This window comes from Eretmochelys imbricata, chromosome 3 (genome assembly GCF_965152235.1).
Source record: "Eretmochelys imbricata isolate rEreImb1 chromosome 3, rEreImb1.hap1, whole genome shotgun sequence".
Taxonomy (NCBI): Eukaryota; Metazoa; Chordata; order Testudines; family Cheloniidae; genus Eretmochelys; species Eretmochelys imbricata.
This window is the reverse complement of record NC_135574.1, coordinates 28,839,993-28,862,802: the sequence shown is the minus strand read 5'-3', so window position 1 is coordinate 28,862,802 and position 22,810 is coordinate 28,839,993.

Genomic DNA, 22,810 nt, shown 5'->3' with positions numbered 1-22,810 from the left:
TAAAGTCAAGATATACCACATCTACTGCTTCCCTCCATCCACAAGGCTTGTTACACTGTTAAAGAAAACTATCAGGTTGGTTTGACATGAATCGTTCTTGACAAATCCATGCTGACTGTTATTTGTCACCTTATTATCTTCTAGGTGTTTGCAAATTGATTGCTTAATTATTTGCTCCATTATCTTTCAGGGTACAGAAGTTAAGCTGGCTGATCTGTAATTCCCCAGGTTGTCCTTATTTCCCTCTTTATAGATGGGCACTATATTTGCCCTTTTCAAGTCCTTTGGAATGTCTCCCGTCTTCCATGACTTTTCAAAGATAATTGCTAATGGCTCAGATATCTCCTCAGTCAGCTCCTTGAGTATTCTTGGATACATTTCATCAGGCCCTGGTGATTTGAAGACATCTAACTTGTGTAAGTAATTTTTGACTTCTTCTTTCCCTATTTTAGGCTCTGATCCTACCTCATTTTCAATGGCATTCACTATCTTAGATGTCCAATTGCCACCAACCTTTTTGGTGAAAAGCGAAACAAAAAAGTCATTAAGCACATCTGCCATTTCCACATTTTCTGTTATTGTCTTTCCCCCTTCATTGAGTAATGGGCCTACTTTGTCCGTGGTCTTCCTCTTGCTTCTAATGTATTTTTAGAATGTTTTCTTGTTACCTTTTATGTCCCTAGCTAGTTTGATCTCATTTTGTGCCTTGGCTTTTCTAATTTTGTCCCTACATACTTGTGTTATTTGTTTGTAATTTGACCGAGTTTCCACATTTTGTAGGACTCTTTTTTGAGTTTCAGATCATTGAAGATCTCCTGGTTAAGCCAGGGTGGTCTCTTGCCATACTTCCTATCTTTCCTATGCAGTGGGATAGTTTGCTCTTGCACCCTTAATAATGTCTCTTTGAAAAACTGCCAACTGTCTTCAATTGTTTTTCCCCTTAGACTTGCTTCCCCATGGGATTTTACCTACGAACTCCCTGAGTTTGCTGAAGTCTGCCTTCTTGAAATCCATTGTCTTTATTGTGCTGTTCTCCCTCCTACCATTCCTCAATCATGAACTCTACCATTTATGATCACTTTCACCCAAGCTGCCTTCCACTTTCAAATTCTCAACAAGTTCCTCCCTTTTGTCAAAATCAAACCTAGAACAGCCTCCCCCATAGTAGCTTTCTCCACCTTCTGAAATAAAAAAATGTCTCCAATACATTCCATGCCCTACTGTGTTATTTTCCCAACAGGTGTCTGGGTAGTTGAAGTCCCCCATCACCACCAAGTCCTGTGCTTTGGATGATTTTGTTAGTTGTTTAAAAAAAGCCTCATCCATCTCTTCTTCCTGGTTAGGTGGTCTGTAGTAGACCCTGTTTTTTTACCCCTTTTATCCTTACCCAGAGACTTTCAACAAGTCTGTCTCCTATTTCCATCTCAACTTCAGTCCAAGTACATACATTTTTAATACATAAGGCAACACCTCCTCCCTTTTTTCCTCTGCCTGTCCTTCCTAAGCAAGCTGTATCCTTCTATACCAATATTCCAGTCATGCGTATTATCCCACCAAGTTTCCGTGATGCCAATTATGTCATAGTTGTATTTATTCACTAGCATTTTGAGCTCTTCCTGCTTATTCCCCATACTTCTTGCATTAGTATACAGACAGATAAGACACTGATTTGATTACCCTCCACCCAGTTCTGTCTTGTCTCTTCCTTATTTCTGCTATAACAGCCCATGCTCCCCCCAGATTCCGACCCTTCTCCCAGGTCTCCATGTTTTTGACTTACCTGTGGGCATTGGTCACCTGCCCCTGTTGAACCTAGTTTAAAGCCCTCCTCACTAGGTTAGCCAGTCTGTAGCCAAATATGCTCTTCCCCTTCCTCAATAGGAGGACCCCATCTCTGCTTAGTAGTCCTTCCTGAAACAGCATCCCGTGGTCAAGGAAGCCGAAGCCCTCCTGGCGACACCATCCTCGCAGCCAGGCATTTACCTCCAGGATGAATCTGTCTCTACTGAGGCCCCTACCCTTGACTGGAAGGACTGAAGAGACCACCACCTGTGCTCCCAACTCCCTCACCCTTACTCCCAGAGCCCTGTAGTCACTTCTGATCTGCTGAGGGTCATACCTCGCAGTATCATTAGTGCCCACATGGATGAGTAGCATGGGGTAGTAGTCAGAGGGCCGGATGATCCTTGACAATCCCTCCATAACGTCTCGGATATGGGCCCCTGGCAGGCAGCATACCTCCTAGAATATCATGTCAGGGTGACAGATGGTTGCCTCCATCCTCCTCAGAAGAGAGTCTCCAACCATCACTACCCTACGTTTCCTCCTGGGAGAGGTGATGTGTGATCCTCCCAGCTTTGGGGGTACATGGCTTCTCCTCTTCAACCTTCATGGGATTTTAAAAGTTGTAAATTTGATGATTTCAGCTATTTAAATCTGAAATTTCATGGTGTTGTAATTTTAGGGGTCCTGACCCATAAAGGATTGGGGGGGGCATGGTTATTGTTGGAGGGTTTGCAGTATTGCTACCCTTATTTCTGCATGGCTGCTGATGGCGGTGCTGCCTTCAGGGCAGCTGGAGAGTGGGGGCAGCTGGCCACAAGCCCAGCTCTGAAGGCAGCTCAGAAGTAAGGCTAGCAATACTGCAACCCCCCACTAAAATAACCTTGGGACCCCTTTGCAATTCCCTTTGGGGTCAGGACCCCAAATATGAGAAACGCTGGTCTCCCCTGTGAAATCTGTATAGTATAGGGTAAAAGTATACAAAAAAGATGACATTTCACAGGAGGAGACCAGATTTCACGGTTCCTGATGCATTTTTCATGGCCATGAATTTGGTAGGGTCCTATATATAAACAAAATAAAATTATTTATATAAATCGAGCTCAAATTATATATCCAAGCTAGGAATCCAAACGATTGACTAAATCCTGCTGAGAAATATTGTTTACATTGCTAATAAAACATACATATATAAATAGGCTAAAGTCCTTAAAATAACATGTTCTGTTTCTGGTCTAAGATACAGATGATTGTTATGAACAAAATGTTCACACCTGTTTGCTCTGGAAATGGAATTGACCACCCCCCCTTTTTTTTTTTGAAAGTGAACCAACATAGAAGTACAGTTTCCTTATTTTATTCCCTATTTACAAATTCTAAGTACATTTTTTTACTTAAAGCATTTCCTGGGGATAATGCACACACACATTGTGAATCTGGGGCACCCTGCAGTTGCTGTCACTGCAAGATGATCAATTCAATAAAAGAAGAAGAAGAGAGAAGTTCTAAGGCTGCCTCTCCTTTGATTTATTGGCTATTCCAAGCAGCAGAGAGCGAGCGAGCAGGTGAGATGAAACAGGAAGAAATGCTTAAGGAGAGGGCAGAGGAACAATGAAAATGGGGAAAGGTTCTCTACCTCAGTCAGAACTCCTGCAGAGAGGCTGATGTGAAGCTGAAGAAAGGAAAGTTGCAGATGGCTTCTTTGAACTCTGTTGACTAAAGCTGACCAGGAAGAGGATTTCTCCATTCCATGAAAAATTCTGAGATTTGGGGGATTTTCCCCTTCTGTAGAGGATCAAAAAGAAGTCTAGGAATTTTTCATGGAACAGCTGCCCGGCTCCCTAAGGAGCTGGCCAAGCTAGCACCTGGCTTCCAAGGGAGTCGGGGGTCCAGGAGAGCTGCAGATCCTGGGGAGCCCTGGCTCACTATACCTGCACAGGCAAGCTGCTGAGGAGCCTGGGAGCTGGGGTTGCCTGGTGGGCTGTCCCAGAACAGTGGATCATAGAAACTTTGTGCATCCCAGGTGCTAAGGAGCCACAAGCTTTGGAGCCAGGGCTGTCGGGGCTTCTGTGCTCTTTGTTCCCCCATCAGCCCACCAGGTGCACTGCTGAGGAGCCAGACAGCGAGCTGGCAGGAAGCCAGGCAGGTGCCCATAGGAATTTCATTGAAATCGATACATTCCTTTGTGACATTCTGATTTTTAATGCATCAGCATTTTTGAACAAAAACTTTCTAACCAGCTCTACTACTAACCTTCCTTCCCTGCTTAATGTAGCGGCCCCTACTACAGCCAGCGGAACAGCCCCAGTAGAGAAGGAACCATCTATTCTCAGGGCAGTGCACGTGTGGCGGCAACCTCTTTGCAAGCCAGACAACCTGAGGATGCTTTCTCTTCTGGTCCATACCTATCATCAGAGAATCACCACTGGACTGGATCTATCAGGAAATAATAGAGAATGGGGGGAGTGGGTAATAAACCAGGAGTGGAAAAGTGAGGAAAGAGGGCAGCCACCAGACAAGGAGAGGAGGTGGGGATCCACCAAGAGAGGGTGAAAAATTGGTAAACTAACAACAAGGGAGAGTGAGGAACTGAGGAATGAGGAAGCCACCACAGAAGAGCCAGCAGGGAAGGAAGTGGAGGACAGAAATAGCCTTCAGGGAGGGAGGGGAGTGGGTGTTGTGGGTGAGGATAGATAATGAGGGTAAGGGCACTTCTACATTTTTGCGGGATGGGAGACACTTTGAATTTTGCTTGGAGGCCCATCCCCATGCAATTATGTTTCAGCTGCCATTGGTTGTCTTAGAAGAGTGGTTCTCAGCCTCTTCCACAATACAGCCTCTTTTCCATGCCAGGAACCCCCTGAAGCCCCCCTCCCATTTGAGGGCAGGGTGATTGTGACCCCCTGTTGTGATAATTCTGCCTAAAAATTTACCCTAATTGTGAACTCAGCTGTAAGAAGTGAGTTTAAAACACTTTCCACAATAACAAACAACAATAAATATTGATAGGAAAAGGTGCAAAAAGGACACAGACTGAATTCGTGTACACAAGGAAGCCTACTGATATACCTCAAGGATTGTATTAACATCATGCCTGGTAAACAAGAAAAAAAATGTATGACTGGAAAACAATGGACCAGTTGTGTCGGAAATTAGGGCTAACTGGCGAAGAAAATAATGAGGGAGTGAGCTACTCCATCCACCACTTCCCTTTTGGGATCCTCAGAAAGAGGCTATGGTGAGAAAAGCGGGCTACTGAGATGCTGACTGACTGAAAGAAGGGGAAGGAGCATGCTTCGCTATCATGACTGACATTGCCACCATCTCCTGGGACCCTGGACCTTCTTTGTCCTAATCCTGAGAGATGTCCTGAACAGAGTGGGCCAGAGTGAGGGACCCAGATGACACCACCGCCTCCACTGGCTCTGGGTAAGTCCTTAGCACCATCTGGGATGTGAGACTTTGTTTCCCTCCTTCCACCCCTCCCCCGCAAAATGTCCTTTCCCTTCCTTTTTTAATTCTCTTTCTTATTTTTCCTTTTGCCTCATGTCTAAAGAGAGTCTAGCTTAGCCAAGGCTGAATATTTTGTATCACTGCTGTGAACCTGTGACCAGAAAGGTAGCTAAATGCAGTGCCCTAAACAGCTTGATGCTGCTATAAGTTTGCCCAGTCTCAGAGTGGCTAGTAAGACCACTTGCTGTGCATGTGTTTCTCCAGTTGCAAGTAAGAGTCAACACCAGAGACAGAAGCTGCATTTTCTGTCTTTGCTCTCCTTTTCTTTTCTCTTTCGCACGTGTCTTATTTTGCCTTCTAGAAAAAGAGATCAGACTTTAACAGCAGCAACAAGGACAGCTCCAGCCCATCTCATACAAATTAACTTCTCTTTCCCCCAAAAGCACAGTTATTACTGGTCTTTAATACCGTCTAAGAGACTGTCAGGCAAGGGTTTCCCCCTTTCCCCAGCTTCTGAAGACTCTCTCCAGCTAAAGGGAACAGAGGATGTAGTTAAAATAAAAGCCTGACTTAATACCTTACATTTCAAATGCTTAACTGTTTTTCCTTCTTCTTTATGTCTTTAATAAAGAGCTAAAAAGATTTACAATCATGTGTTTGCCATGGTATTAAGCACACCGAGGTCTCTGTATACCAAATCCTCAGCCTTGTTTAAAACTGTTTTATGATGGACAGTGACAGGGCCATGACCTACTTTTGAGTCTTTGCACCCATATATTCCATCTAAATTAATACAACACCCCACCCCCAGCCACGTCTTCACCACCCTCAAGTGGAGAACTCCTGTCTTACAGTAACATAGCTCTTCGATTGAGCTCTGTGTACCTTGAGAGTGAGCATGACAGCCCCTACTGAGTCACTAGGCTATACCCTCATTTCTAAAGGAACAGCCATCCCTGAATAGTCACACCACAGTGAACATTTTGCGGCACTTACTCAGAGCTGCAAATGTCAAGTATTTCAGTACTACCACATCGAGACAGACTCAGTGACAATGGTGACACATTATTTTCCTAGCCAATGCTATGCACTGTATGTATGAATGACATGTATGCGATTCTGCATGTCATATGTGAAGAGCGTAGTAACCAGAAGTCACTATTACACAGTAGCAACTGGAAACGTTAACTCACATCCCTCCTCCACCCAAGAAAATGGTTGCTTTGATCTTTTTGATAATTGGACCCTAGCTGTATATCAACAGGCATATTGAGTTAAGATTTTCAGAAGTGATGAGTGATTTGAGGTTCCTCAATTTTTGCATGTCCAACTTCAGCCACCTGAAAGGGGTCCAATTTTCAGGGGACAGGTGCTCATCACTCTCTGAAAATCAAGTCCATTTATCAATAACAATAAAATAAAAAGACCTAGCTATTGTATAGCACTTTTCCTCAGTAGATCACAAAACTGTTTTACAAAGGAGGTGAGCATCATTATCCGCACGTTACAGATGGGAAAATGGAAGCACAGATAATTGCAGTGACTTGCCTAAGGTCACTCAGTAGGCCATTGGTCAAGGTGGGAATAGAGCGCAGGTCTCCTTAGTCCCAGTCTAGTGTGCTGTCTGCAAGCCAAAAGCACTTCCCTTTAAGGTGTCTCAAAATCAGTGCCCCAAAATCACCAGTCACTTTTGAAAACTTGATTGTACATCAACTCCCTCTTCCACAGACTGAAGATGGCAGCATCCAGTCAAAATGTCTAAGACCTTAAGGCTGAAGAGTTACGGTTGGCACCAGACACCTATTTTAAAATGCTTGTATGACAACATGTTCATATCAGTAGGGTACACAGGATAGGAAGAGGATAGCCTGGCAAGACTTCTATACTGACAAAGCAGTTTACACAGTACAGATGTGTTCCACGTGACAGATGAAGCTTAGCATTAAAGATCACACAGCAACACTTCACTTTTAATACTTATTGTGGCAGTTGTTCTGAAGTGACTGTTAGGCAGGTAGGAAGCAAGAAATGGGTCCCATAAACTGATACTATAAACTTTCCGCATAATTCACAGTAACACTTTAATACTTCACTGATATTTTACTCTCATTTTGCAACATTCATTCATGGATCACAAAGCACTTTACAAATACTAAGAGCTGGATAATGTGATTAACATTGAGGCCTGCCTTTGGGTAGTGAGGTGCTCCATGGCCCAAGGAAAGCATGCATGCTAACTCCCCCTGTAAGGTGATGCATTCTGTTTCCACCAGTGTCCCTGGCAAACTCAAGGGGCCAGAACAGAAGGATACAGGGCCCTGCAGTCACCTCCCTCCTGTCCCTTTCACGGTGATATCCCACGAGGGCTGAATGAAGATACACCAGTTATGCCCAGTCTGTGCATGGAGGGCAAAAGGTGGGAAAAAAGAAAAAGATTCCGTGCAGAGTGAGCACAAGATTTGGGCACCACTGATCATCTTAAGTGGGATTTTAATGAAGCATAAGACTGGTGCTGGCCCTCTGCACAGGGTTACTGTCACTCTTCGGGCATGAGCTATTGCATGGCTATTTGCCCACAGTTATGATTGCACATATATATTAGGTAGGTTCAAGTGGCCACTTAGACACACAAGCATGCAATTACCTGATCGGCAGTTATGGTAACTATGTGCACATAAGGCTGGTGCTAGGTATTTTGCCATTCAAAGTATGGTACTTGGCTCTGTGCCTAGGCAGGAGATGATGCCAGGTGTGGTTGCTTTCTGGCTCATTTGCTGTTGGGGTTGCAGTCTGAGCCTCTGCCAGCCAAGGGCCGAATCTTGAGGTTCTTACTCATTGTTATTTAGTGCTACGGCTTTGGCCTTGACAACAGATATTAATAATACTGCACCAATTATTCATCCTGATCCAAGTTATCAGAATTCCAAACAAATTAATATTTATCCTTTAGGTGATAACCAACAATATATAGACCTTCATATTATGGTACAAATCTTATTAGCACCATTCTGTTCCTTCCAGGAAAATAATTTCCCCCACAGTGCCCTCATCATCTTCCTGGTTGTGCTTTAAGATTACATTTCACTCCACATCACACTAGCTTGCCATGAGCCCAGCCAATACTAAATAGCACCACTCCGGTTCTTTTGTTGTGTTTGTACAGCACCTAGCACAATGGGAGTCCTGGTCCATGAGTAGGTTCCTAGGCTACAGTAATACAAATAATAACATTCCTTTTCCTCCTCATACTGTTGTTCTCCTTTCACTTAGGCAGGCAGTTAGAGGATCCAGATGCTAAGCTGTGGAGAATGTTTTCTCCAGTAGCTGCCAGAATCATCTGGCCTCTTATAAAAAGCAACAGACATTTAGCTGGCAGCTTCAGAATCAGCTGTGCTTATCTCATGTGGTTGCACTGGAGGTTGGTTATTTGTACTGCCCTGTTTCCCTAGATATACCTTTTACTGTGAATCCCATCTCTGGGCTAAGAAGCACATCGCTCTTTTGATGGTGGTGGTTCTCAAGACGTTCATTAGGGGCTAGAGCAGTAGTTCTCAAACTTTTGTATTGGTGAGCCCTTTCACACAGCAAACCTTTGGGTGCTTATAAATTAAAATCACATTTTTTTATGTTTAACACCATTATAGATGTTGGAGGCAAAGCAGGGTTTGGAGGTGGAGGCTGACAGCTTGCAACCTCCCACATAATAACCTCGCGGCCCCCTGAGGTGTCACAGCCCCCCAGTTTGAGAACCGCTGGGCTAGAGTCTGATACATTTACTCTTTGCACACAGTTCCATTCACTTCCACAAGACTGTTTGTGGAGTCAGTTACTATTTGATCAGTGTACAGGGGAGCAGAAATCACGCAATTGATCTTTATGGCCCTTTGGTGATTAACAACATAAAAGGCAGCACTGTCAGTTATTGACCCCCATTTTGCACCCCACTAACAGAGCCACAACTCCCATCTATTTCAGTGGGAGCTGCACCGCGGTGAGTGGCAGCAGAATATGCCCTGCTGTTGTTAAAGCTGAGCTGGCAGCTTCCTTAGAAATGCTAACACCTTGGCAGTGTGAAAGCCAGGGTCTGTCTTTTGTCCTCTCTCTTCCTCTTTTCCAGTCCCATAGATAAATGCAAAGCTTAGGTGCCTGGTTGCCTTCTCCCATGGGAAAGGGAAGTGAGAAGGAAGAATCTGTGAAGATTTCCTTGCAGTGCCCCACCCCACACATTGTTTTATGGGGATTGTGGAGTGGTTGAGTTTGTCCCCTCTCCTTCCTCCCTGGTGGAATGAGCCATGAGTCCAGCCTTCACACTGCATGGTTCCCAAGTATCTGAAGGCAAAACAACCCAATGCAAAACTTGAGCTATTTCTGATGCTGTGGTGTTGTGGTTAATTTAGACAGCATCAAAACAGCTACAGGGTGCCTAACTAATTCCACAAGCCACTGTCAAGATCAACGAGGAGGCTGATTCCATCTTGAACTACAACAGGGGATATCATTTCAAGTGAAGAATGTTCACCTTATTGTATACACAATCCTCTAGTGATCTCAGACCTACATGGTGATTTGTCCCTGGGACATGTTCCAAAGATCACCAAGTTCGGACCAGAGTTAGAGCAAATCACTGAATGACGGCTCAGAGCAAGACGGGCATAGAAGGGAAAAGAGAGACAGAGGCCAAATGCCAGTAGGCTGAAAAACACCATCTACTCCATTTTTCCCCCTGACTTTTTCAACTGATCTGCCATATTGACTATAATTTAAAAACACACTAACTGGAAAATTTGCTAAGCTAAGGCACAGAAGGGTCTGGGAAGCAGCAGGGGAAAAGCACTTCTGCATTCTCTTTGCGCGAAGCAGAGTAAAACTGTCTCTCTCTGAAAAGATAGTAATGCCTGTAATCACAACAAGTCACTCCTGGTGCCTGTTGTCACATCACTGCCATTTAACTGGTACTCCTGCTTATATTGTGAAATCAGCTAAAAGCCCCATATGCATCCTGATGCAGTCAGAAAAATAATACCCCTGTATATTACAGTATATTGATCTATAGTACATTATCTTGGCTATGTGGGGTTTTGCATTTATTACTTTAAAAATCATCATTTGAACAAAGGACAGTTTTTAAGTCTCCAAAAACTTCCTTTAAGGCCTAATCCACCTCACATTTGAAAGCAATGGGATATTTTCCATTGACAGTGAGAGTTGGATCAGGTCATTAGACTGCATTTATAGCCTACTTATCATCATAGTTTAAGGACAGACTATTAACCCCCCCCCCCCACGTGTATGCAATTTTAGATACTGGTTATGTAATTTTATCTTGTAACAGGACACTCTTATGAGTCTAACCAAGTGGGTTAATTGCTATTGTAATTAGTACATAGAACTAATAGAATGGACTTTGCAGAAATTAGATCAGATGCCTCACTATAGTTTTTCAAAAACTTAGTTTAATGCCTTTAGTTACTGCTAAATGAAAATTTACCAGAAGTTATTTACCCAAACTTCCAGAGACTTCTAGCCCTTAGAATAAGTACAGATCTAAAGCCCAACTGCAGACTAGTGCACTGTATTACAGAGTTGTGGAATTGCCACTTCAGTGGCCTCATACCCTTCCATAACAGGATTTGATAAGATAACAATGATCAAAACTAAGGTAACATAGCTGTCTATCCTATTTTGTTTTTTAATACCTTCCAAAAGTAATAGGAATGATGTATAAATCTGCATACAGTCAGCCTTTTTGCTCCTAATTTTATGCAGCATTTAGGTACAACAGTGACTGGTGCCACATAAAACAGACAGATGGAGGAAGACAGAGAGATACTAAGTGCCAGGGGTAAAATTTTCAAAAGTGTCTCATTCTCATTTTCAAAATTGATAGACATTTATGACCAGATTTTCAATGGTATTTAGGTGTCTATAGATGCAAATAGGCTCCTAGTGGGATTTTCAAAAGTGCTTAAGTTAAACACCTACTTCCCATTGAAAGCTTAATTCCCATTGTGACTTAGGCGCTTTTGAAAATGTTATCCCAGATCCTCAGTTGATACAAATCAGTATAACTCCACTGACAGCACAGCTATGCTGATTTTCACCAGGTTAGGACCAGACTCTAAAAGTAGAGATGGGCCCAAATAAAATGATGAACCCTGGATCCTTGGACAGTTCCTAACTGATTCTTGAAGTTTGAGCTTCTCGCTCTAATTAAAAGTTCCAATAGCTCATCCTTTGCTTCCTAGTAATCAGCCCTAGAAGTCCTCATTCTCCTGGTACACTGGTAAGATGAAAAAGTGAGACCAGAATCAGGCCCACAGCATACTATCTCAGTGAAAGACACAGAGATTAATGACCAGAGAAACGCATTAGGATGTTTATGCTTGCTAAAACATGGTGCATACAGCCAATTCAGATCTCAAAGCATTGGACAGTATCCGATGTTAAAGAAACAGTTTTGTTACCTGACAATCAAAGCAAAAATTCTAGTATGAAAAGGCATTTCAGTTACTTTAAAGCCATTCATTTCATGTCTAATTAGTACACATCAAAAATAAATCAGTTGCTCATCTATGGGAGGGCTCTTAAATCTTATTACAGATACGCCATTTGTGCTGTTGTAGTTGAAGGTCACTCAGCATTTCCAACACCACCTTATTTTCAAACTTTATAAATGGCTGCAAAAATTCACTTTGCGTGGTGAAACTACAACTTGGCTCAGGCAAGGAGGAACAGAGTATCCTTTTTACAAACAAAATCTCTAATATCTGTGCTTTGGAATATGGCATTTAAATGTACAAGAAGATCCCCAATCACTTGATTAATGGACCTTTCTTGTCATAGAATCATAGAAGTGTAGGACTGGAGGAGCCTCCAGAGGTCATCTAGTCCAGTTCTCTGCATTCAAGGCAGGACTAAGTATTATCTAGACCATCCTTTACAGGAGTTTGTCGAACCTGCTCTTAAAAATCTCCAATGATGGAGATTCCACAACCGCCCTAGGCAATTTATTCCAGTGCTTAACCACCCTGACAGGAAGATTTTCCTAATGTCCAATCTAAACCGCCCTTGCTGCAATTTAATCCCATTGCTTCTTGTCCTATCTTGAGGTTAAAGAGAATTTTTTTCTCCCTCCTCCCTGTAACAACCTTTCATGTACTTGAAAACTATTATCATGTCCCCTCTCAGTCTTTTCTTCTCCAGAATAAACGAACCCATTTTTTTCCAATGTTCCCTCATAGGTCATGTTTTCTAGATTTTAATAATTTTTGTTTCTCCTCTCTAGACTTTCTCCAATTTGTCCACATCTTTCCTGAAATGTGGCACCCAAAACTAGACAATACTCCAATTGAGGTTGTATCAGCATGGAGTAGAGAGGAAGAATTACTTCTCGTGTCTTACTTACACTGCTCCTGCTAATACATCCCAGAATGATGTTTGCTTTTTTGTTTTTCCAACAGTGCTACACTGTTGACTCATATCTAGCTTGTGATCCACTCTGATCCCCAGATCCTTTTCCGCAGTACTTCTTCCTAGCCAGTCACTTCCCATTTTGCATGTGTGCAACTGATTGTTCCTTCCTAAGTGGAGTACTTTGCATTTGTCCTTAATCATTCTATTTATTTAAGACCATTTCTCCAGTTTGTCAAGATCATTCCCGGACGACTGGAAAAAGGCTAATGTAGTGCCCATCTTTAAAAAAGGGAAGGAGGAGGATCCAGGGAACTACAGGCCAGTCAGCCTCACCTCAGTCCCCGGAAAAATCATGGAGTAGGTCCTCAAGGAATCAATTCTGAAGCACTTAGAGGAGAGGAAAGTGATCAGGAACAGTCAGCATGGATTCACCAAGGGCAAGTCATGCCTGACTAATCTAATTGCCTTCTATGACGAGATAACTGGTTCTGTGAATGAAAGGAAAGCAGTGGACATGTTGTTCCTTGACTTTAGCAAAGCTTTTGACACTGTCTCCCACAGTATTCTTGCCAGCAAGTTAAAGAAGTATGGGCTGGATGAATGGACTATAACGGTGGATAGAAAGCTGGCTAGATTGTCGGGCTCAAAGGGTAGTGATCAATGGCTCCATGTCTAGTTGGCAGCCAGTATCAAGTAGAGTGCCCCAAGGGTCGGTTCTGGGGCCGGTTTTGTTCAATATCTTCATAAATGATCTGGAGGATGGTGTGGATTGCACCCTCAGCGAGTTTGCAAATGACACTAAACTGGGAGGAGAGGTAGATACCCTGGAGGGTAGGGATAGGATACAGAGGGCCCTAGACAAATTGGAGGATTGGGCCAAAAGAAATCTGATGAGGTTCAACAAGGACAAGTGCAGAGTCCTGCACTTAGGTTACAGTGGACGAGAAGCTGGATATGAGTCAACAGTGTGCCCTTGTTGCCAAGAAGGCCAATGGCATTTTGGGCTGTATAAGTAAGGGCATTGCCAGCAGATTGAGTGACATGCTCGTTCCCCTCTATTCAACACTGGTGAGGCCTCATCTGGAGTACTGTGTCCAGTTTTGGGCCCCACACCACAAGAAGGATGTGGAAAAATTGGAAAGAGTCCAGCGGAGGGCAACAAAAATTATTAGGGGTCTGGAACACATGACTTATGAGGAGAGGCTGAGGGAACTGGGATTGTTTAGTCTGCAGAAGAGAAGAATGAGGGGGGATTTGATAGCTGCTTTCAGCTACCTGAAAGAGGGTTCCAAAGAGGATGGCTCTAGACTGTTCTCAGTGGCAGCAGATGACAGAACAAGGAGTAATGGTCTCAAGTTGCAGTGGGAGAGATTTAAGTTGGATATTAGGAAAAACTTTTTCACTAGAAGGATGGTGAAACACTGGAATGCGTTACCTAGGGAGGTGGTGGAATCTCCTTCCTCTGAAGTTTTTAAGGTCAGGCTTGACAAAGCCCTGGCTGGGATGATTTAGTTGGGGATTGGTCCTGCTTTGAGCAGGGGGTTGGAGACCTCCTGAGGTCCCTTCCAACCCTTATATTCTATGATTCTATGATTGTGAATTCTAATCCTGTTCTCCGAAGTGCTTGCAACCCCTCCTAGCGTGGGATCATCTGCAAACTTTATAAATATATTCTCTATGGCATTATCCAAATAATTTATGATTATATTGAATAGAACCCAAAACAGGATATTTCTGTTCAGGACCCCATTTGATATGTCTTTCCAGCTTGACTGTGAACCACTGATAACTACTCTCTGGGAATGGTTTTACAACCAGTTATACACTCACCTTATAACAGCTCCAACTACATTGTATTTCCCTAGTTTGTTTATGAGAAGGTCATGTGAGACAGTATCAAAAGCCTTTTTAAGTAAAGATATACCACATCTACCACTACACCTCTATCCACAAGGCTTGTTAGCCTGTCACAGAAAACTACCAGGTTGGTTTGACACAATTTGTTATTGATAAATCCATGCTGACTGTTACTTATCTTATCATCATCTAGGTGTTTTAAAATAATTAAGCAATCAATTTGCATTTAGTTTAAATTACCTTCTGAAGAAGATGTCTGAGATTTGCACCTAAAGGAAAAAAAAATCTGCCTTTCTTCACCTGCCAAGTTGTGTGGGAAAGGGGCACATGAAAGCATGCTGGCTAGTGGGAGAACCTCCAGTCTAGGAAGTAGTGAGATGTTAGGGGACGAGGCATGCCAGAAAATCCCTGTGTTCCCTAGGACATAGACTAAGAACTCTGGCCAGTGGTGAAAGGACCTGTTGTGAAAATACCCTTCCATCTCAGTCTGAGGCGGTGAGATGAAAGGAAGAGAGAGAGATCATAGTGGGAAAGGACCTTCCAAAATAAGTCTGCTGCTCCAAAATGCCACCACTTCCAACTTTATTCACTGTAAGTAACCCTATCCATTTCAATGGAACTACTCTGTGCATAAGTGAAGCACATCCATAAGCCTTTGTAGGACTGAGGCCTAAGGGACATGACATGACCAGACAGAATCTAAAGACAAGATCAGAAAATTCTAGAATATCCTGCAATTAAATGCTCATTATGTTGCAGTTTTATTAAATTCTACTGGAAATTCCTTCCATAAAGAAGTACTCTTCTTCCGTACCTTCTGCCTCCCTGACACTTCCACATTAAAGCATGTGTCAGTTGCAGTAGCTGTACAATTTTAAAGGCTCAGTACAAAATCCAAGGTATTGCTAAAAATAGTGGCAGGGGGGCCTAGTGGCTAGCACACTAGACTAGGACTCAAGAGACCTGGATTCTATTCCTGCTTTGTAACTGACCTACTGGGTGACCTGGTGAGAATCACTTCCTTCTCTGCCTCAGGTTCACCATGAGGACAATGATACTGACCTCCTTTGTCACATGCTTTGAGCTCTCCTGATAAAAGGTAGGTATTAACAACAACTTTTAAATGTAGTTCCCCCACTGAATCAGTCCTTCACTTCCTCACTGAAGGATCAAACCTCTATCAGATGAAGCTGATATCAGAGGAGGATATGTTTATGTTTTCCTCTAAGCAGCTGACAGGGACAGGTATCAGGAGGCAGCACTTGCTTAATAAATATTACAATATTTTAAACAGCAAAAGCTTCTGGTTACAAATATTCTAGGAAGATCCAGAGGAGAAGAGAGAGCATATGCAAGCAGTTGTGCCCCAGTGAGATCCACAGCAGCTAGAAGAAGACATAAAAAACTCTCCTCCGATGGTCAGTCCTTTCATTCCTCTATTGGATGGGCAATTCCAGCATATTCCTCTCATGTTGCATGGTGAAGGACATGCAACAGGCTTTAGAGAAGATGAGGTTCTGATTCAAAAGCTACAAGACCCAATTGTCCCCTGCCTTGCATCAAACATAGCCATTTATACCTGTTTAAGATGGGCATAGAATGCTACCAAATGGGAATGGTTGCTTTGCATAGGTGTAAGTGATGACACAAAGTATAGGGCAGTGGAAAATCAAGGTTTCAGTGAATTGCTTACTGTATTTAAGACATCACCCAAGTTCCCAGAGCAGCTCTGAGTTTTTTAAACAGCAATGCACTCTTACTCACTGTTTTTCCTCCTTCTGAAATACACTGCTGCGTACAGGAATTTCACTGTGTTTAACTCCTCATGTCACAACTGAGGTTTAATACGCTTCTTTTTAGTTTGTAATGCAGGGTTATTAGCAATTTATGTGATGACACTGGCCAAAGCGGATCATGACTTCACCATACCAGCCACCTGCTGTTGCTTGTATTCAAACCTGAAATGTCCCCATCAGGGCTTCCCTATTTTTACAGTTTAGTGAGGTTCCACTATGACACAAAGAGACACAGCACTTGGAAAGATGTGTTGTTGGTGTGAAGCTCAGAAAACTTCCCTTAGTTGGCCACAGATTCTTTCCAAACCACTGCATGCAGTGAGGCTACTGATAGTAACATGTCCTTTCAGAAACTATGGTCTACATTCTCCTTTCAGTTCCACTGGTACAACCACACTGGGTACTGAAAACAGAGTATGGCCATCTATACTTTACGTTGCTCTTTAGAAAGACTATGGATTTTCTGATGTCAGAATTTGCCAAAATAACAAGACAGAACAAAACCAAGACAAGATCCGAAGCAAATCATGTTTGAATTCTGGAACATTTGCTAGCTTTCCATCTGTCTAGCGAACAATAGAAAGCACTCACGTGACTATGCACTGAAATGAGTTTCAAGAATCATAAAGCCCTCTGCGCTTTCACTATGCAGATGGCGTACAATGCCAGATGCAAAGTAACTGGTGTGGTTTCAAAGTTCCCTGGATCATGTCACAATTCATACTGTTTAACACACATAGAAGTTCGTAATCTACATGGAAATGTCTGTGCAACTAAATTTTTTCATTTAGTCTGGAATTGTCTTGATAATTAAATGTCATTTTAAAATTTAAATGATAGTTCATATTCTCTACAGTAGTCATTTCTGATTCTGTATCTAACCAATAGACTCTCTCAGAAATAATTAGAATGCACAAAAAGTCATTAAAATGTAACTTGGAGAACACAGCATTATAGCAGTATGATGCCAAAGTCATGACAAATATGTCACTGAATAGCAGCACAGCATTCCCAAAACTGTGCTATGGTTTCTTTATACTCTTTTAGGGGAGAAGGTGGTGATACGTGTACCTGGCAAGGAAAGTTTGTTTATGGAGAAACTGCATTTAGTTTTTTAAAAATTATTATTCTGGTGTTTAAAGATGTTGAATGGTTAGCGATATTGTTGGAACAAGATGTCGGGGTCATCTGAACATGGGCGAGATAGCAGCTGAGTTTGATTTACAGAGACCTACTGAGAGGAAATAGCTATCTGGAAAGCAGCAGGAGAGAGAAACATCCAAGAGTGATTGTGGGTAGCAAACTAAATACGAGTTTACAGCACTATGCCCATTCTTACAACAGCCTTATAAGATGATCACGTGTAAAACTGGGACTGCAGTGGTTCACCCTACATTGCCCTGTATGACAACACCTGAAAGATCAGTGCATTTCTGTTCCCCACAGTTTAAAAGCCTATTGAAGAATATCTGATCAATGGAAACAAAATAATAGAGGAACAAGAATACAAAAATGTATGTGAAGAGATTGAGGGAGCCAAGTTACAGCACTGAGATAGTGTAAATTACTACAATTGAAAAACCCTTTGGGGCAGGTACTGTCTTTTAGTTCTGTGTTTGTACAGTGCCCAGCACAGTGAGGTTTTGCTCTGTGACTGAGGCTCCTAGACATTACCACAATACAAATTAATAATAATAAAAAATGGTATAGCTCCATTGCTGCTAGCTACGCCAATTTACACTAGCTGAGAGTCTGACCCATAGAGTCAAGAACAGAGAAGACGCAGCAGACAAATCATTGTCTTTAAAAACAAAAGAAAACTTCAGTTGAATAAAATGCAAGAATTAGTGGTATTTACTGTCTTAGCTCTTGGTAGGAAAAAGATAAACCCCCTGAATGCGAGGAGGGAAAAGTTAGGCTTAATATGAAAAGGTTCTTAAGTGTAGCAGCTGGGACATTGAATAGTTCACTCTGAGAAGTGGCAGTGGTGTCATCACTGCAGATGCTCAATGACTTGTTAGGTAAAAGATTTTAGTGGAAATGATGCAAGTAGTTTTGCAAACTGTATAATCCAAATAGCCAGTTCTGGTCCCAGTCACTATAACGGGAATACTGTCATCTTTTAAGTGCCATGATTACAATAGTTTCAATTCACCTTAAAGAGGTTCTGAAGTATCTGACGACCATGAATGAAGCCTATGTAGTTGTGACCTCCAGAATGAGGGAACTGAATAATAGTACCTTTCATCCATAGAGCTCAAAACACTTTATAAAAGATGGATATGCCTTATTACCCCCACTTTACAGATTGGGACACTAGGTTACAAAGATAAAACACAAGGTCATGCAATGACTCAGTGGCTGATCAGGGAATGGAACTAGGTCTCCTGAACTCAAGTCTGGTGCTCTGTCCACACAGAGGTACAGGCAGGTACTCCTGAATATTGCGCCAGAAGATTATACGCTGATGATCGTGGCATTTTAAACACGAAGGTGCTGATGACAAGTGTTCTTTTTTGCGCTGACATTCGACCGCACATGTTTCATCTCAATCTACACTACACTTCTGTAGATAGCCATCACTTTCACCACCAGCCATCATAACTAAAAACCCTACTGTCCTCACAGAAACAAAACTCTCACCAGCGTCAGTGGGAGTTTAGCTTGTGTGGGGATTGCCACATGGGATCCCAACTAGTTATAACAGCTTCAGAGCCTGAGACTAGCTTAGGAATTTCTGGTATTTACTTCACAAGAATCAATCCAGCAATTGTTATGTCACTTATTATGAGCCCCATCTAGCAATCTAGCTTCATCTTAATCTAAATATCAATTGCAATGTACAGCAGTTGCCATGGTATCTGGAATCCTTACTCAGGCAACACTTCATTGAGCCCATACAAAATGCTTGAAAGTGGGCAAAAGTCTGCTCTAAGAGACAAATCCAGTCCTAACTCCATGGCCAGGGAGATTCCCTTGCAGAAGAGCTAGTGATGGATATGAAGGACTTCACACACAGCAACACACAGGGCTGACGCTTCAGGATTTGACATTTGGATAAATCCGCAGTTCCTCCTGTTGCTCCCACATCAGGAGTATGCTGAGGCAGCAAGGTCTACCACAGGCAGGCTTGTGTGGAGTGGCTCTGCAGCCGCTCTGTGGCCTGGGAGAACCCTTCTCCCCTTGATATCTCCAGCTAGTACCTGCCCAAGTAGAAAGCTAGGTATAAATTGCTCTTTTTTCCTTTAAATTACCGTATGTAACCCCAGTGCCTTGATACGTAAAACTCTTGTAAACATGATATGGATTCTACTGTTGGCATAGCTTTACCTCCCTCTTTATTATTAAAGGATGCTGTGAATGAATCAGACTCATCATGGATTACACTGGAAGAAGCTCACTGAGTGAAGAAACAAAACACTTGATGCACGGACAAAATATGAGGAAGATAAATGAAAGGGGTTATGTCTCAGACTCATCAGTTCATTTCATGCCCTGGCTGGAATTCTAGCCACTAAAAAGGAAAAAAAAATCTTGATTAATCTCTAAAACTGACTTACTTCCTGGGACTAGTGTTGAAACGAACGGTTTTGACCATGGTTGCCAACTTTCACGCGGTAAATAAGCATCCCAACTTTCACAATAAAGCCAAAAACCAAGCTAATCCCATTTCAAAACAAGGCCAAAACAAATCAATCCCTAAGAAGCCCAACACTATGTGACTAGATCCCCCCGGCGTGCAGTCTGGGACTATGGTGGGCCCGCTGTGCATCCCTGACTCTCTCCCCCCATTGCCCCTGCTTGCCCCTGCCTGCTCCTGCTCCCCAGGAGCTGATCAAACAAAAGAAGCAACAAGCTACAATAAGCAACAATCTACAAACCAAAAACTAGCCAACAAGCAACTCAAAAGCCAATTAAGCCAAAAATAAGCCCTATTTCTGCATTTTTTTTGCGGGTTTGGCATGTCTGGTTTTGACCCTCTGTAAGTTAGAGGGTCACATGTGAGGCAAACGGGTTGGGGTGGGGCACGCAAGGGAAAAGAGGATCAGTAGGGCTAAGGGGATGGAGTGAGGGAAGAGCAGGGAGTGGGCAATGAGACAATGGAGGAGAAATAAACATGGATGGGATGTTTTAGTGGAATAAAGGAGGGGCAAAAGAAGAAAGAAAATACTGAAGAAAAAAACAGAAATGGGAAATATGTTGTATCACAAAAAACCAAGTGAACCCTCGCTAACTTCACTTGCCTACAACACCATAAAAATGTCACTAGAGGTACTGCACAAAACATATAGATTCATGGATTCCAAGGCCAGAAGGGACCATTGTGATCATCTAGTCTGACCTCCTGCATAAGACAGGCCATAGAACTTCTGAGATAATTCCTTTTGAACTAGAGCATATATTTTAAAAAACATCCAATCTTGATTTAAAAGTTGCCAGTGATGGAGAATCTACCATGACCCTAGGTAAATTGTTCCAAAGGTTAATTACCCTCACTGTTAAAAATTTATGCCTTATTTCCTTGATCCCTTAGCTTTAGGAGCATCTTTCATTCCCAATACCTCAACAGACTATTGGATCAATCATGCTTTTACTGTTCTGTGGAAACACTGGGAGAAACACTGCCTCAGCAGATTTGCTGGGAAACAGGGGAAAGCTCCTGCTGCTACACTCCTTCAGTGGGCACAGCATACTCCCCACTGTGTGTCTAGCTAGTTTTGCTGCTCACTGTGTATGGGTGTGGGCTCGGGCTCTGTCTCCTTCTCCCTCCCCCGTGGCAGTGGTTTGGGCCACAAAGGGCACATGAGGGAGCACACTGGGTAAGAGGAAGCTCTTTCCCCTCCTTATATTATGGAGCCACAGGGAATAATCTGGGTCTACAGACAAAGATCACTTCACCCACCACTGAAATGCAACTGTCTCTAGGGTGGGACACAAATAGCACACAGCAACACTGCATGAACAGGAAACAAATAAAAATAATTACTGAAAACAGAGGGGAAATTTACATATGCCGAATGCTTCTATTGGCTAAAGTGGAACCTGGCTGGGATTCAATAAGGATAAGCCTAGTTTGTATTTTCTTCAGACATAATGTGTGTATGTGTTTTACCATATAACATGATCATCATTAAACATAAGCCCTGCAAATCCGCGTATATCCTCTTCATCCAAGGATGCGCTAATATTGTTTATATCTTTGTGGATCGCAGAATGAATGCAGGTATAATTATTCAGATTTAGCTAATACCGGTGAAAGTTCACTTTGCTTTTATATCCCATTGTCGGTTCGTCAGCACCAATTGAAATCATCACTGCTTCACCTCTCTGCACTTCCTTGCCGGTTGCCTCCAGAAAAGATCCCAAACTCTGTATTTGAAAAGCCAATGGAGAAATACATTCAAAAGAAATTAAGTGGTGGTGCATACAGTTTGAAGGGAAATGAGGCAAATCACCAATTTAGAATACATTCAGATTTCTTATTGATGAAAATGGTGATACTGTGGATGAATATGTTGCATGTGTCACATGAAAAAAAGTCTTTGCTTTTACTAGCCATAAAACTGGTACTTCAGACTTACTTAAACATAAATGTAGATCAGAATCGGGATATAGTTTGCTGAAGATATTCACCAAGAAATGTGTCAATATCACACGAGACATGAAGACAACTATGAGTCAGGAATTATTGCAGTTTGTAACAACAGACATAAGACCTTTTGAGGTAGCCAGTGGTAAGGGATTCCTTGCATATTCTCAATATTTGATTAATATGGGTGCCAAATATGGTCAAATGGATGCACGTGCGCTAATATCACATTCCACAACATTAGCCCGTCATGCTGAGCTTGTGGCAGAAGTAAAAAGAAAACAAATCTCCATGGAGCTGAAAAACATTCTTGGCACAGTGGATAGAGGGGTTAACCTCGATCCGTGTACGTAGGATTACAGAAAAAGTTGCCTATTTGGGATTAACTGTTCGTTACATATAGCCACAACCGTTCCAAATGGTGGAGCGGGTGCTTTGTGTGATTCAGTTTGGCAGCGGGAAACCAAAACCTGCAGAGAACATTCGATCTGCTGTTATTCAAGCACTCAGAAGATTTGATATACACGGCATTACCAACCCGATAGTTTTGGTTATGGACCGAGGAGGGAACGCGGTTGCAGCCCTCAAATCCTTTGTGTGAATAAGCTGCTCAGCGCACATTATAAATACCATACTCAACCACACTACCAAACCTGGAAACCAGAAAGAGGAAGCAGTGACCAAACTGATCCACATATGCCAAGATCTCATTACTTACATCAGGAGATCTGGACTTCAAAGCAGACGGGAAAAAAAAGTCTCTGAAAGGAGATGTAGAAACATGAACGAGCAGCAAACTACTCATGTTTAAGACAATCGAGGAGTAGTGGGACAGAATATCTGATATTTTGACAGAAAAGGGGGATACTCAGCTCATTGATAGCATTGACCACAACACCTTCAGCATCTTACTAGAGTT